This window comes from Lemur catta, chromosome 5 (genome assembly GCF_020740605.2).
Source record: "Lemur catta isolate mLemCat1 chromosome 5, mLemCat1.pri, whole genome shotgun sequence".
In the NCBI taxonomy this organism is placed as follows: Eukaryota; Metazoa; Chordata; class Mammalia; order Primates; family Lemuridae; genus Lemur; species Lemur catta.
Window position 1 is genome coordinate 47,519,616 of NC_059132.1, and position 14,722 is coordinate 47,534,337.

A 14,722-nucleotide genomic window follows, 5' to 3' on the forward strand; every position below is an offset into this window, starting at 1 on the left:
TGTTTGCATTCGCATGCACTGTAACAAGAACTACCTAAGAAATGCACCATTTGTTTGAAAAGATGGGAAAACAATGCCCTGGAAAATCTCTATATTATATCATTTTTGCAAGGAAAGAAAGAAAGCAAAATGCTGAGAAGTTACTTGTAAAAATATTACTATGTGAAAAGAAAAGGAAGAATATATATATATATATATATATGTATATAAAGCAATTTTCTAAGCAGAGATGAATGATCAACTCTGTAGAATAATCTAGAAGTAAATCTTAATTCCTTTTTGACATTTTTCTTCAGTTAATTCATTTTGCATATAAGCCCTGTAGCCCCACAGAAGTCCCCAAAGAGTAAGAAGGAGGCTGAAGGTTGGAAGGGAAAGAGCTCATGGTAGCCTGTACTAGATGTTTCTCCTTTGTGATTGTGCATTGCCCCACCATTTCCCTCTCATCTTTCCACAGCTTGTCTGCCTGACTGGATCCTTCATTTGGCTGGTCTTGTTTATTTTGCTCCTTTCTCTGCCCATTTCCACAGTACAGTGTCTGCTCACATTAGGTGCTGTACAGTAAGAGCTTAGTGTATGGCAGTGGCATGAACAAAAGAAAGCAATTGACGAACAGATGGAAGGTAGGAGGGAGAGAAGCGAGTAAGGGAGGAGAAAGAGAAAGAGAGAAGGAAAGAGGGATGGAGGGAGGAAGAAAGGAAGGAAGAAAAAAGTATGGGAGGAAGGGTGGGAGAGAAGGAAAGAAGGAGAAAGAAAGGAGGAAAGGACTAGTTTAATCAAAATCCTAAATTTCTTTCAACCAGCTGGTTAAAAGTAACATTCATTTCCATTATACAAAAATCAAGAGACAGAATGAAGAAACTGCTATATTCGCCAGCTCTCAAATTCAGTCTTCAAACAATAGCTTTATCATTTGGAAATTCCTGAGAATGGACATAATGATATTCAAATGAAAAACTTAAAACTGCATTCCAGAGCATTTCAATCAGTAGTATTTCACCCCCAGTATGATGGAGACAGGGAATGATATACCTTGTACCAAAAGGCATTTGATGGCTATTTGTGAGCTCATCTGCAAACTGAGAAGTGTTAGGTTTTTGCTTTGCCATGTATGAAAAAACTGACCTAGAAGGACCTGAGCCATCAAATGTCCTAGACAGAGACTGGCTGGAAACACACCTTACCCCAGAAAGTGCAAGTCCAACATGTGGCAATAAGGGGTCCACATTCTACAGAAAACATCTCCTGGCTCTTTCTCCTTTTCCTTCCCCTTCTCCCACTTTTAGTAACACTACTTCAGAAAAAGATATACTCTCTGTGCCCAATTAGATCAGAACTTTTAAAATAAATAAAATCCTGATGTGTTCCATGCAGCATTAAAAAGTAAATTTCCAAAAAGATTAAGACATTACAGTTAAAGTTGACCAAGTCATACATCAAAAGTTTAAGATTTGCAATGGAAATATGTCATATATTCACATGACGACTTCAGCTGTATAATCACTTGACAATTCTTTCTTAAAATCTGCAACTTTAAAATGATTTTAAAATAACTTTAAAATATCTAAGTTCTTGGTTTAAATGGGTATTTAAGTTCTTGGTTGTGCACATTAATAGCTATCATAGAATCCATAATTGAAAAGATTGTATAAACTATATTGTAAAATGAACTGTTTTCCATATAATAGGAAAAAGAAAAACTGAAACAATTATTTTCCTAATTTCACATGGCAGTCTTCCCTTCATTTGTCATTTGTATATAGGTTATTCCTGAGGACAAGATTTTGGTAATTATGTTCTATTCTCCATTTTTCCCTAATCTTATAGGAAACAAAAGGTAGGTATCCTTTTGTAGATTCTCTTATTCCATTCTTTTGTGCCATTTAACTAACATCAAGGAGATATTTTAGATAAAAAAAGGTTATTTTAAAGCCATAACCAAAATTAAATATGTCACATATATTTTTCCTCTTTGCTGTAATTATATTGCTAAACTTATTACATTACAATAATGTTATGAATTTGCATGGCTCAGTTTTTCCTTCTTAAAAACTCTTTTCCTGGGCTGTAATGGGGTGAATTTTTCAACTCTTTGAGTTGTGTGTACTTTTTTTTCCCATGAGTTTAATCAAAATATTTGACTGGGTAGTGAGAAGGGAGTGAGAGTGATGCTGAATTAATTAGATTTTAAGTCCAGAAAATATAGTATTTAGAAGTATTTGTATTACATAGAGTCTTCATAAATTTTCAATATTAAAAAGAAATTAATAAATCAGGTAAAATAGAAACAAAGCAATAGTTATCCATACAATTCTTTTCCACATCCATTTCCTGTAATATATACAAACTATGATTTGATTTATAAAACTTCCATGTATCTGCAAAACCATGTTGGCCCATAGACATTCCTCTAGGAGTGGAGACCTGAGGCTTGGTTCAGTTGTTTGCCCAGGAAAACTGTGTCACAGGAAACCCTTAAGGCAACTTTAAAAATTTTATATGCTTAATAATTTTTTAACAAGCAGAAATCAAATCATTTTCATAGCACCTTCCCACCGATCAGGCATTGTAGCCTCCAATAGATGCTCCCTCAGCTGTACAACAACCCACTGTGGGATGATTATTCTCCCCATTTTAGGGGTAAGGATATGGGAGTTTCCTCTCTAAGAGATTATCTAGAAGGGTAAAGACTTGGACCTGATTAACTGACTCCTAACCTAGTGCAGGTGCCATTCTATCACAACTGCCTCCAGAGTCCTTAAACACTTGAGACTTCATAAACATCCCAGAAATCCTATCAGAGACAGGTTAACAAATGGCTGTAATGTTTTCTTCAAAATTGTTAAGGTTGCTCATTTGTTATCACCCTTATACTTAAGGACAGAATTTATTCTATTTTTGAATTCAAGCCAGTAGCTTTTGCCATTTATGAAGAGAGTTTCTCCCCCATAGATGATGCATTTTGAATTTGCACTCTTTTCTGAGTCATTTTCTGTGAACTTCTGTTGGCCTGGCCATATTGGGAAAATCATATGTTCCAAATGTTTTAACCCAAAAGAATGATGTTTACAAGCAAATGAACATATAAATAATAAGTCATTAAGTAGGTAGGTAGGTAGGCAGGTAGGTAAATAGATAAAAACAGACTTTGATTTCTGAAAAGATACAAATGTATCCTTCAAAGAACTGAGACAAAGGAAAAAAATTTAAATTATAAATTTTGAAATGTGATACCAATTGCCATTTCAGAACAATTAACTAATGATTAGTAAATGGGCAGATTACATTTTTTTCAATTTGCAATATTGGAAAATATTTCTGGGAACCACATTTAATTTTAGCCTAAACTTTTTCAGACTATATAATAATTGGGAAGTAGACCAGTGGTTCTCACAAACGGTAATTTTTCCCCCCAGGGGATATTTGGCAATGTCTGGAGACACTTTTACAGTCACCCTGGGTGAGGGACACTACTGGTATCCAGTGTGTAGAGGCCAGGGATACTGCTAAACATTGTACAATTCACAAAAATGTCTTATACAATAAAGAATTTTCTGACCCAAAATGTCAATAGTGTTGCAAAATCTTTCACTAGATAAAGCACTTGGAATGCCAGAGGCATACAGAGGAAAGAGCAGTAAGAAGAAAACATTCAACAAGTGTGTGATAGCAAAGACACTAAGGGTATATGAAAGTGAATACTGTTGGTGGCAAAATGGAAAAGCCAAAGATACAACTGAATGCTTGTGTCATCACAACCTGATGCCAGTTTCCCAGGTAGCTCATGTCATGAACCTGTGCTTTTCTGGAATCAGCCACCAAATCAGCTTGCCTAACCCCACTCTTTCTCCAAAATAAGCATTGCCTACACTCTCCCCTTTCAACCCTGCCCCCCCCCCCCAGTTAGAAGCCAGTAGATAATATATCCCAGGTCAAAGTGCTCTCCGCCACTAAAGCCCAAACAGAACTTCAGAATGTTCTTCCATGCTCAGTGACGTTATAAGAAGTAGTACATCTCTGGGGCCTTCTCTACTTGCTCCATTATGTCTCTTTTCTGATAGAACATTCCTGAGCGTCATTCCTCCCTCTTTCTCCACTGAGAGAATCACCTTCATTTTTCTCTGAACTCACATGAGCCCCCGGGGAAAGGCATTTGCATTCATCTTCTTTGTGATGGACTCTTACCAAAACATTTACCAACTATTGATTTTTTCTTGCACTCATGTATTTAAAAGATAGCAGGACAATTATCACATCTGCCCCCATCACTCTGTTTCCAAGACACTTGTCCTTCTACCGCACTGCAATCACCACCTACGTTCTGTCACTCACAGATGGTTTCCCCAACACGCTTTTTCCTTATGTTGTTTTACACTGTAGTACAAGCAAACCAGTTTGGTTCTGATTTCTTTGAACTCTATGTCTTGACCCAATAAACACTTGCTGAGCTCTGTTTGAACAGCCTTTGAAGCCATAAAATGGGTTCTGAAAACCCAGAGATTACCTAGAAGAGCTCAAGTGTGCAATTCTTCGGGAAGTGTACAATTTCTTTAGTTTCAAGCTTAAAAAGAACACAGCGATTTGTCATGTTTCCTATTTCTAGCTCAATAGGCCTAACTCATGTGGTTTGTGTCTGCACTCCACTGTAAAAAGGAAGTAAAATGTCAAGTTGTTTATTTCTGCACAATTTTCTTATCTCAAAATAATACCGAGTTTGCTTAACCAGATCTGTGTTCAATAACATCAGTGGAATTCCTTTGCCCGTCACCATTCTTTTTCCAAAAATGACAAATTCTGGGAAAGGAAGAGTTAAACGTTTCGACAGTTGTGTCAAAACAAAATAAAAGGCGAAAGTTAACTGGAACAGCAGCTTTCCATTCAGGTGAAATAAAGAATCCATTCTTCCTGATCTCATCTCACACGCCACCTTCTTTTAAATGCTGTTTCATGACAGATAAAAGACAAAGATAGGAAGCTCCACAAAAGACACCTAGAAAAAAAAAATCCTCCTTCCTGATCATAAGCTTTCACTTAGTGACAAGAAGAACCCTGTCTGCTGATGTGGACAAAGCAGTCTTGGACCCTGTATGCTCTCTCTATTGTGAGCTATCCCATCAAAGTCCTCTGTATAAAAGTCAGTGGAACAGCCAAAGGTTTTTGTTTTACCTTACAGACCGTCAGCTTGATTTCAAAGTCTGAACGTCGTACTTCTAGGAGCTTTGGAAATTGTTGTTTGTTTGTTTTAATTAGGTAGCAGAATAAAGCAGTGTGCATTGTTGATGTTAAAGACTCACTGCTGCTGCAGTGCTCTCTGGTGGTCCCCCAGCCCCGGGCTGCAGACTGGTACTGGGCATCAGAGCTCCCTCCCATGAAACTTAGGAATGAGTTGAGTGGTGGGCAGGCCAACGAAGCTTCATCTATATTTATAGCAGCACCCATGAGCTCCGCCTCCCCCCACAGGCCCCTCACTCCTCTACAACCCCCCCGTCCTCCCCACCATCAATGGAACTATTGCCTAACATGAAACCAGTTCCTGGTACCAAAAAATGTTGGAGACCGCTGCTCTAGGCAACCACCCTTTTTGTGCACAAATGACATAGCACAGCCAATGCCCTCTCAGCACACAGATTGAATTCAGAGTGAACTGAGTTGGGAAAAACTTTCATAGACAGGTTGATTATTTATATAGCATATATAAAGTGATTTCCCTGCCTTAAAACTTCTCAGACATGTGTTTATAACATTCACTCAGCAATTAATCATCTACTTCCTTAGGATATCTTTGCAATTGCTGCCTTGGACCTTTAATTACATTTTCTGTTCCTTGCTATTTTTTTTTTCAAGTTTCAAGTTTTTGTGACTTGACTCTTGAAGTAAATTGTAACATTTCTTTATGCATTCCCTTTTTTTTCTAATTTTCTGGAAAGATTTATTCATTTAAAAATTTATGGCGTATAATTCAGGTATACAAAATGGTATCAGGGATTCATACAGATAGTAAAAAGGTTACTATAGTGAAGCCAATTAACACATCCATCATCTCACATCCTTACCCATTATTTTTTGTTTTCATGGCAAGGGTAGCTAAAATCTATTCATTCAGCATGAATTTCATATACAGTACAATTTGATTACCTATAGTCCTTATGTTGTACATTAAGTCTTTAGATTTGTCCATCCTACGTATTTGCTATTCTGTATCCTCTAACCTACAACTCCCCACTTCTTCACTTTCCCTCCCCCTCAGCCCCTGGTAACCACTGTTTTGTTCTCTAGTATATTTGACTTTTCTATTTGATTCTACATGTAAATGAAATAATGACATATTTTTCTTTCTGTATCTGGCTTATTTCACTTAGCATAATGTCCTCCAAGCTCATTCATGTTGAGGCAAATGGCAGGATTCCAATCATTTTAGGGTTGACTAATATTCCATTGTATGCATGTACCACAGTTTCTTTATCCATTCATCTACTGATAAACAATTATGTTGTTTCCATGTCTTAGCTGTTATGAACAACGATGTAATGAACATGGGAGTGCTGATACTTTTACCAGGTGGTGATTTCTTTTCCTTTGGGTACACGCCCAAAAAAGGGATTGCTGGTAGTTCTATTTTTGAATTCTTTAGAAACCTTCACACTGTTACTCATAATGGCTGTACCAGTCTATTAATGGTTCCTGTGCCCCACACCCTCAGCAACATTTGTTATCCTTTGACTTTTTTGAATAATCTAGCAGTAGGCGTGTCAATTTTGTTTAATTTTTCAAAGAACCAGCTTTTCGTTTTATTCATCTTCCATATAGTTCATAAGTGGTTTTTATTATGTTGAGGAAATTTCCTTTTATACCTAAACTGTTAGGACTTTTTATCAAGAAATGGTGTTTGATTTTGTTGAATGCATTTTCTGTGTCAGTTGGGATGATCATGTAGTTTTTATTCTTCATTCTGCTAATGTGATGCATGGCACTGATTAATTTGCATATATTAGACCAGCCTTGCATGACAGGGATAAATTTCACTTGGTCATGAAGTATAATCTTTCTGATATGTTGTTATTTTATATATTTCTTATATGTTTTTTTATCAAATACAATACAAGCTCTACAAAGGAGGGGATTGTGCTTTGTTCACTCTGCTAGAGTTCCTAGAATGCCCGACAGGTCGTAGATGCATAATATTCAATAAATTATTTGTTGAATGACTTTCAAATCTTCTTACTGTGCCTAAACCTGGGCTTGACCCATGACAAATTTTATGTGATTAATAAGTCATTGTTGACTCAAGCTATTGACTTGATTATACTATGTATTATTGTGCATCATTTTTATTTACTGAACATCAATATATGCAGACATTTCTCATTTAATCCTTAAAACAAACATGTAAGATAGAGTTTATTACCCTAATTTTACAGATGAGAAAACTGACACAGAACATATATGTAAGTCACCCCAGGGCACAGTGCTGAGCTGAGATTCAAATGTGTATCTGATTCCAGAGCTCAGAACAGCCTCAGTTAGAAGCCCATAAATCTCAGGCTTTAAATCAGACTACAGAGATGACTACTGCTATATCTTTGTACAAGTTAATTCTTTATTAAAATATTTAGCACTCAGTTACAGTTGTTTGCATTGTCAAAATATCCCCAAAATCAAAACTATTTAGATCCCTACAGTATCCCTATAATGTAAGTATTCTGATTTTCATTTGGTAGACAATGAAACTAAAACAAAAAGAAATCGAATGCTTTCTTCAAAGATAATCGGATATCAGGCAGGTGGGAGAGGGGATGAGGGGATGAGGGGATGGGTATATTCACACCTAATGCATGTGGTATGCACTGTCTGGGGGATGGACATGCTTGTAGCTCTGATTTGGGCAGGGCAAAGGCAATATATGTAACCTAAGCATTTGTACCCCCATAACATTCTGAAAAAAAAAGACAAGGGAGAATTTCAAATTATTTTGAAATTACTATTTCCTAATTTTATTCTTATATGGCTGAGGCATGTCTCTAAATACATGAGAATTACTGAAACTCATATTGTTACTAGTTTGTAGCCACTAGTTTGTAGTTAAGCCCAGTGATCTCAAGTTGGAGTCCAATGAAATACCAACAATAACAAAAACAATAATCATCATGTTCAAATGCTTGCAATGTGGCAAACAATATTCTACATTTTTGCATACATAATTTTATTTAATATTTATGATAACTATATGAGACAGATCCTTTTCTCATATCATAAATGAAGATCTGAATTAGAAAAGTTAAGATCATGGGACTAATTTTTGGAAGAGACAATTCGAATTCCCTTTATTGGTCAGGGGTCTCCAGAGATGGCTATCCTAACCGGTGAAGGGTGGTAGCTCATCATGGTTTTGATTTGTATTTCCCTGATGAACAGTGATGTTGAGCATCTTTCCATATACTTGTCAGCTATTTCTATATCTTCTTTAGTCTATTTAGGTCATAGACTTATTTGTTTGTTTGTTTGTTTGTTTGTTTTTTGCTATTGAATTATAAGAACTCCCTATTAGTTCCCTATATATAGGTTACCTATATATTTTGGATCTTAACTCCTTGTCAGATATATGGTTTGCAAATATTTTCTCCCATTCTATAGCCTGCTTTTTCATTCTGTTGATTGTTACCTTCATGCAAAAACATTTTAGTTTGATGTAGCTCTACTTGTCTATTTTTCGCCTTTGTTGCCTGTGCTTTTGACATCATATCCAAGAAATTATTGCCATGGCCAATGACAAAAATTTTTATTATGTTTTCTCTGAGGAGTTTTATAGTTCAAGTCTTACCTTTAAGTCTGGAAGCCATTTTGTGTTGATGTTTGTAGTCAACTATTTTAAGTCACTATTTTCTTTTAAACTTTTTAATCTTATATCTATATACACAAATTTTATATACTCTCCTATTTAAATTATCTCTCTTGACTTTTGAAATAAAATTAAACAGTTGTTTCAATAACTGTAAATAATCTTGACTATATAAAGCAGTTTTGTCAATATTGTGAATTGCCATTTGGAAATCATGTGATTGCATATAAATATGTGATATGGGCCAATGTTTTTGAACGACTAGTGTACTTTCACAAGAGTAGGGGGGGAAGTCAGGAGATGTGTTCAAAGTTTAGTAAGAATTTCAAGGATAGAGCTTCCATGTATCATGTAATTTCTAGAACAAGGAAAATAAAAATATTGTAATAAAATATATAATAACACAAGCCATTAACAACATTCAACTAAATGTGATTTAATTTTTTCACCTTTGTATGAGTATTCATGTGACTGTATTAAAAATCAGAAGAAAAAATTCCCCTTTTGAATTCTGGAAATAAGGTCACTACAGCTGATCACCTAAATTCTGTCACTCTTGTCTGAGTTAGTTAGATTCCTTTACTGAAAAGTCCAAGGCCAGCATTCATCCCCTACGTGGGCTTGTGACTCTGTTCTCTAGCACGCTTCCAGGTCTGCCTGTTGGCTTGGAAACATTTCTCATCCTGTCCTCATTTTGGGAATAAATTAGGCACTTAGGCTTCTTCATTATTTCAGGTACCTGGGTAGACTTCTCCTCTGGTAGCAAACACAACTTGACATCTTACTTTTTCCTATTTAATGTCTCTGGCATCTATCTCTTCCTTTCAGTTCCCACTGCCCCCAAATCATCATCTCACATTAGGATACACTTCATAACTAACTGGGCTCTGCTCCTGGTGTCACTGCCTTTTAATGTTACTAGAAAATTCTTCCTAAAAATCTAATTTTAAGAGCCATCAGTTGCCAAACCTATCAAAGCCCTCTGCCTGATCTGGCTGATTTTCAAGGCAGAATCTAACCACGTCTTGTCTATCTAGTCTGACTTCCCACTCCTTCCCTGTATGGACTCTGTAGATCAGCCCAGCTCCTCATGTCTCAAAGCATGGAATGTCATTCTCAACTCCATGACTCTGCTCCTTTTTCCCACATAGGGAATTCTCTCCTCTCTTCACTACATGTGTCCAAATCCTACTCTCTTTTGGTGTTTGCTTTGATTTATCCACTGTTATATCCCTGATTGGAACGTAGCCTGGAACACAGCAGAGACTCAGTGACTAGTCCTTCAGAGTCTAAGTGAACCCAAAGGACACTTTGCCTGTGATGTTTCTCTGATTATTCAGGGCAAGGTGGCTTCTCTTTTCCCTGAAATATTTTCATGCATATGGCCTGAACCACACTTCCATTTATCATTTTATATTCATTAGTAGATTGGTCAAATGGTATTATTTCTTATAAGATTTTATGCTACCATCTTGCTTAATAAATACGGTGTTTAATAATAATAACTTGTACTTTTGTCCTTCTACGTTTGAGCAACTGTCTCATGGCTTATGATTTGTAAACAAAGTAAATGCCCCAGAGGGGGAGGCATAGTATGGTAGGTAAGCACACCCATACTAAAGTCAAACCAATGTGAATGTGATGGTTAATTTTATATGTCAGCGTGCGGTTGTGGAGAACTTGGATACTTGTATACTATTGGTAGGAATGTGAAGTTATGCAGCACTGTGGAAAGCAGCATGGAGATTCCCCAAAAGATTAAAAATAGAATTACCATATGATCCAGCAAAAATATTTCTAGATATTTAGTCAAAAGAATTTAAATTAGGTATCTAACAGATATCTGCCCTCCCATGTTCATTGGAGAATTATTCACAATAGCAAAGATATAAAAATAACTTAAATGTCCAATGATGAATGAACAATAAAGAAAATGTGGTAGTACTGCATGAGTCCACTTATATGAAGTAGCTAAAATAAGTCAGACTCATAAGAGCATAACACAGAATGATGCTTTATGGAAGGGGGAAATGGGGAATTGCTCAATGGGTATAAAGTCTTAGTTAAGCAAGACAAAATGGTTCTAGAGCTCTGTGGTACAACATTGTATTTATAATTAACAATGTTGTATTGTACACTTACAGACTTAAGAGAGCAAATCTCATGTTATGCTTTCTTATCGTAATAAAAAAATGCACTGCAGAGTGTTTTACTTTAGACAGGCATTCTATAATTTCCTGGAGCAGTATTTAGACCATCAAAAGTACTTACCTTAAGCTAAAAAAATAGCAGTTCCTGGTTAGATTATCACCACTTTTGCATCACTCTGATTGTGTATTACAAAATTAAATGATCAATGTATCCAAGTGTGCAAGGCTCTCACTATACTTGCCTGAATCAAGTCAAGCTAAACATTCCTGATGAGCAGCACCTGGACTGGCCCATGCGCAATGACTGATGTTCAATAGTGTCAACTGCACTGCAAAGTCCCACCATCACGTGACATAATACCATGTGAGGAGAGGTAAGCAAGAGGAATCTGTTACTGGTAGCCAGTTTCTAAAGCCTTTCCTCAATTACTACTCAAATGTTCAGTAGTTAATTTATACAAACAATAATATGTGATAAAAACTTATTAAGTTAACACCATTTGTTTTACATAAAATAATTATGATTGACATTTTAGCAATATGGAAACTGAAGGCCAGAATGATTGAGAAGCCCAGCTGAGAGAGAATTAATACCGTATCCAGGACTTGAGCACAAGTTTATTTTGTTAGTAAGGCCAATTTATCCAATTATTCTTCATAAAAATAAGAGTGGTATAGGGCCTTATTTTGTGAATAAATAGTCAACATTTCAATTTCACGTTTGAATTTAAAAAGAAAAATTGTATCTAGTGTCTAGTTAAGCCTTTACAGACTAATTATACATTAAATACTAAGGAGCAGATATTTTATTAGAGATCGTCACAAGACCATTTTTTAATTGGAAATCTTGATCTTAAATATGTGACAATGTGTGTTGTTGCTCAACATGATAATCATTTAGTTTGTAATGCATTATGACCACAAATCAAATATACTTTTTAAAAGTTATTTAAACATTTTGATACAAACAGAGTAAAGGAAGTTGCAGAAAAATTAGGGAGAGAAAAACATAGTGCATCCTAACACAGTGGAAGATCTAAGGAGCAGGATCTTTTAATTGACCCTTAGGTAAGTCTCACTGGTAGATTATTGCCCTGTGGCATTTTTGAACTATCTCAGAAACATATTTAAGAATACTGACTAAAATCATTCAATGAAGCATCAATGTCCTAGATTTTTGACAAAAGTACTTTCCTAGGTCTACTTTAAACAATATTATCTAAAATTGAAAATTTCAATAGATTTTAAAGGTGACGATAACCTTTTGCTTAAACATAGCTACTACATTACTATTAAAATTTAATTTACTATTAGATCCTTTATTTTGCTTATTACTTATGCTCCTGTCACTTTCAGTACCGTGTGGCTTATGTTTTACACGATTTGCACAATAGATAATACTTTAACTTCTTAAGAGAAAATGTCACCATCTTCTCCCCTTTCGCAGTCACTATCAACTAACGCTAACAAGAAATTCTGTGCCCAGAAAGTAAACCTACTGTGCAGGGGTTGAACGAATACTCTGAACTAGATAATGCAATCAGGCTGGGTTTTAACACCAGTCTACATCAATCTGAGTAATCGTTTCCAATGCTGTAAATATTCATTTGATACCTTTACCATAGAATAAACAATTTCTTACCACTCTCGGGTACTTCTGAGGTTTCCAGAATACCATAAGGATTTATTTACTTCCTGTAAAACAACAGGGGTCCTTAATCCTGTCAACAGATTACGGAGCTATTTTCTCCGCGCCCGGGCGGGAAATGTTTGGGAAATGCTGCCATCTATGGGACGGGAGCGGGCATTGCACAGGGCCCGCGCCGCAACCCGCAAGCCCGGCTGACTGCTGTGCTACTGGTGAGTCCAGTACATGAAGCAGTTTTGGGTCAATAAATGGGAATAAAAATCATAGCATTGGCTAGAAAATAAATAAGAACTCCAAGCTGGCACTGCTCTCTACCACAGCTATTCCTTGGGGGGAAACAATTAATGCTATGGCAATTCTTTGGTAGCTTTGATCCAAATCTGTTTCTCCATTTTTTTTTTCCTCCACACACACCCACACCCACATCTAGGCTTTCATCCAAAATGTTGCAATGTTGTTAGAACAATACCACCTTCCACACACTTGAGAAAAGATAAGTCACCCTGCCTCATTAAACATTTTTTTAAATTGCCCATTCTAAATAATAACATAAACCACATTTGCAACACGCTCCTGACCTTCCCGTGTATAATTGAGACCTATCCTATGAGATGGTGCAGCATATTTGCATTCTAAACATGGGAAGGAAACGCTGATCTGACATGTCCTCCCACTGCTCATTCAAAGTCCGTACATTAATGCCATAAGGCACATTTCACTGTGTGAAAGAACTTCTGCTATTTATTGAGAGCACTGGGGAAAGCTTTTTCAACAATAATGTCATTTAATGTCCACCTCAATGCTAGGAAACAGATCTTGTCATTGTCACCCCTATTTCACAAAAGGATGAATTGAACAGTAGAAAGTTTGAGTCATTCTGCTTAAGTTTTACGGATCAGTAAGCAATAGACCCAGGATTTGAAAACAGTCCCTTTAATTAGAATCCAAGCAGTTATCCACTCTCTGAGGCCTTTTTTGTGGTCAAGGAATGATGACTTAAATCTTGTTCTTTATTATTTGTTTTCATTTTCCATCTGTGCAGCGTTGGGCAAATTACTTAACTTTCTTTAGTCTCCATTTTCTCATTTTCACAATCAAAAGATTAGATATTAGAGTGTGTATTCCTATGTCCTTTTCCAACTCTCGTATAATTCATCTTCCTTGTTGAAAACAAAAAGAAAAATCAAAGTGTCACAGTTGTTGTTTGAATATAACTTTGAAGGTCCCTTTATTTAACTCTGATTTTAAAGATGAAGGAGCTAAGCTTGTGGGGGGCGGAAATCAAATGGCCGAGAACCACTGTCCCTGGACGACAGTTAATTGCACTCAATGCACCAATACTTTTAAGGGACTCAATTTTAGCTTTATCCAGGCCCTCTAGCCAGCTGAGTGAAGAAATAGAAACAAAGAAGAAGCCTTAAGTGCCTAAAATAGATGAAATAGCAACGTGGTAGTGGTTACTCATCTGATATAGACTAGGGAGTAACCAGGGAACTCTAGAAAGATCAGGAGTTCTTAGAGATAAAGGTTGGAGTCCAGGAAGCTGGATCTCAAATGGGATAAACAAGCAGGCATTCTTCTATCCTGTTGCCTTGACAGTGTGATGCATATTACTCTTCCACCATGATTGCTGCTATAACAAAATACACAAAACCGGGCAGCCTATAAACAACAGAAATTTATCTCTCGTAATACTAGAGGCTGGAAGTCCAAGATCTGGGGGCAAGCAAGGTAAGGTTTTGGTGAGGGCCCAGTTCTGATGCAGACTGCTTACTTCTTGCTGTGTTCTCACATAGTGGAAGGGACATGATGGAAGAGGCTGGCTAGCTCTCTGAAGTCTCTTCTATAATGGCACCAATCCCATTAATCAGGGCAGAACCCTCACAACCTAATCACCTGCCAAAAGCCCGCCTTCTAATACTATCACATTGGGGATTAGGTTTCATCATATGAATTTTGAGGAAATTCAGACCATAGCCATTATCTACAAGATTATAACTTTTCTTGGACTCATTAAAGAGCTAATTCCTAAAGGCAAGCAAGTCACCAAATTCCAAAGATGAACAAACACATCCCAGGGAGACAGAA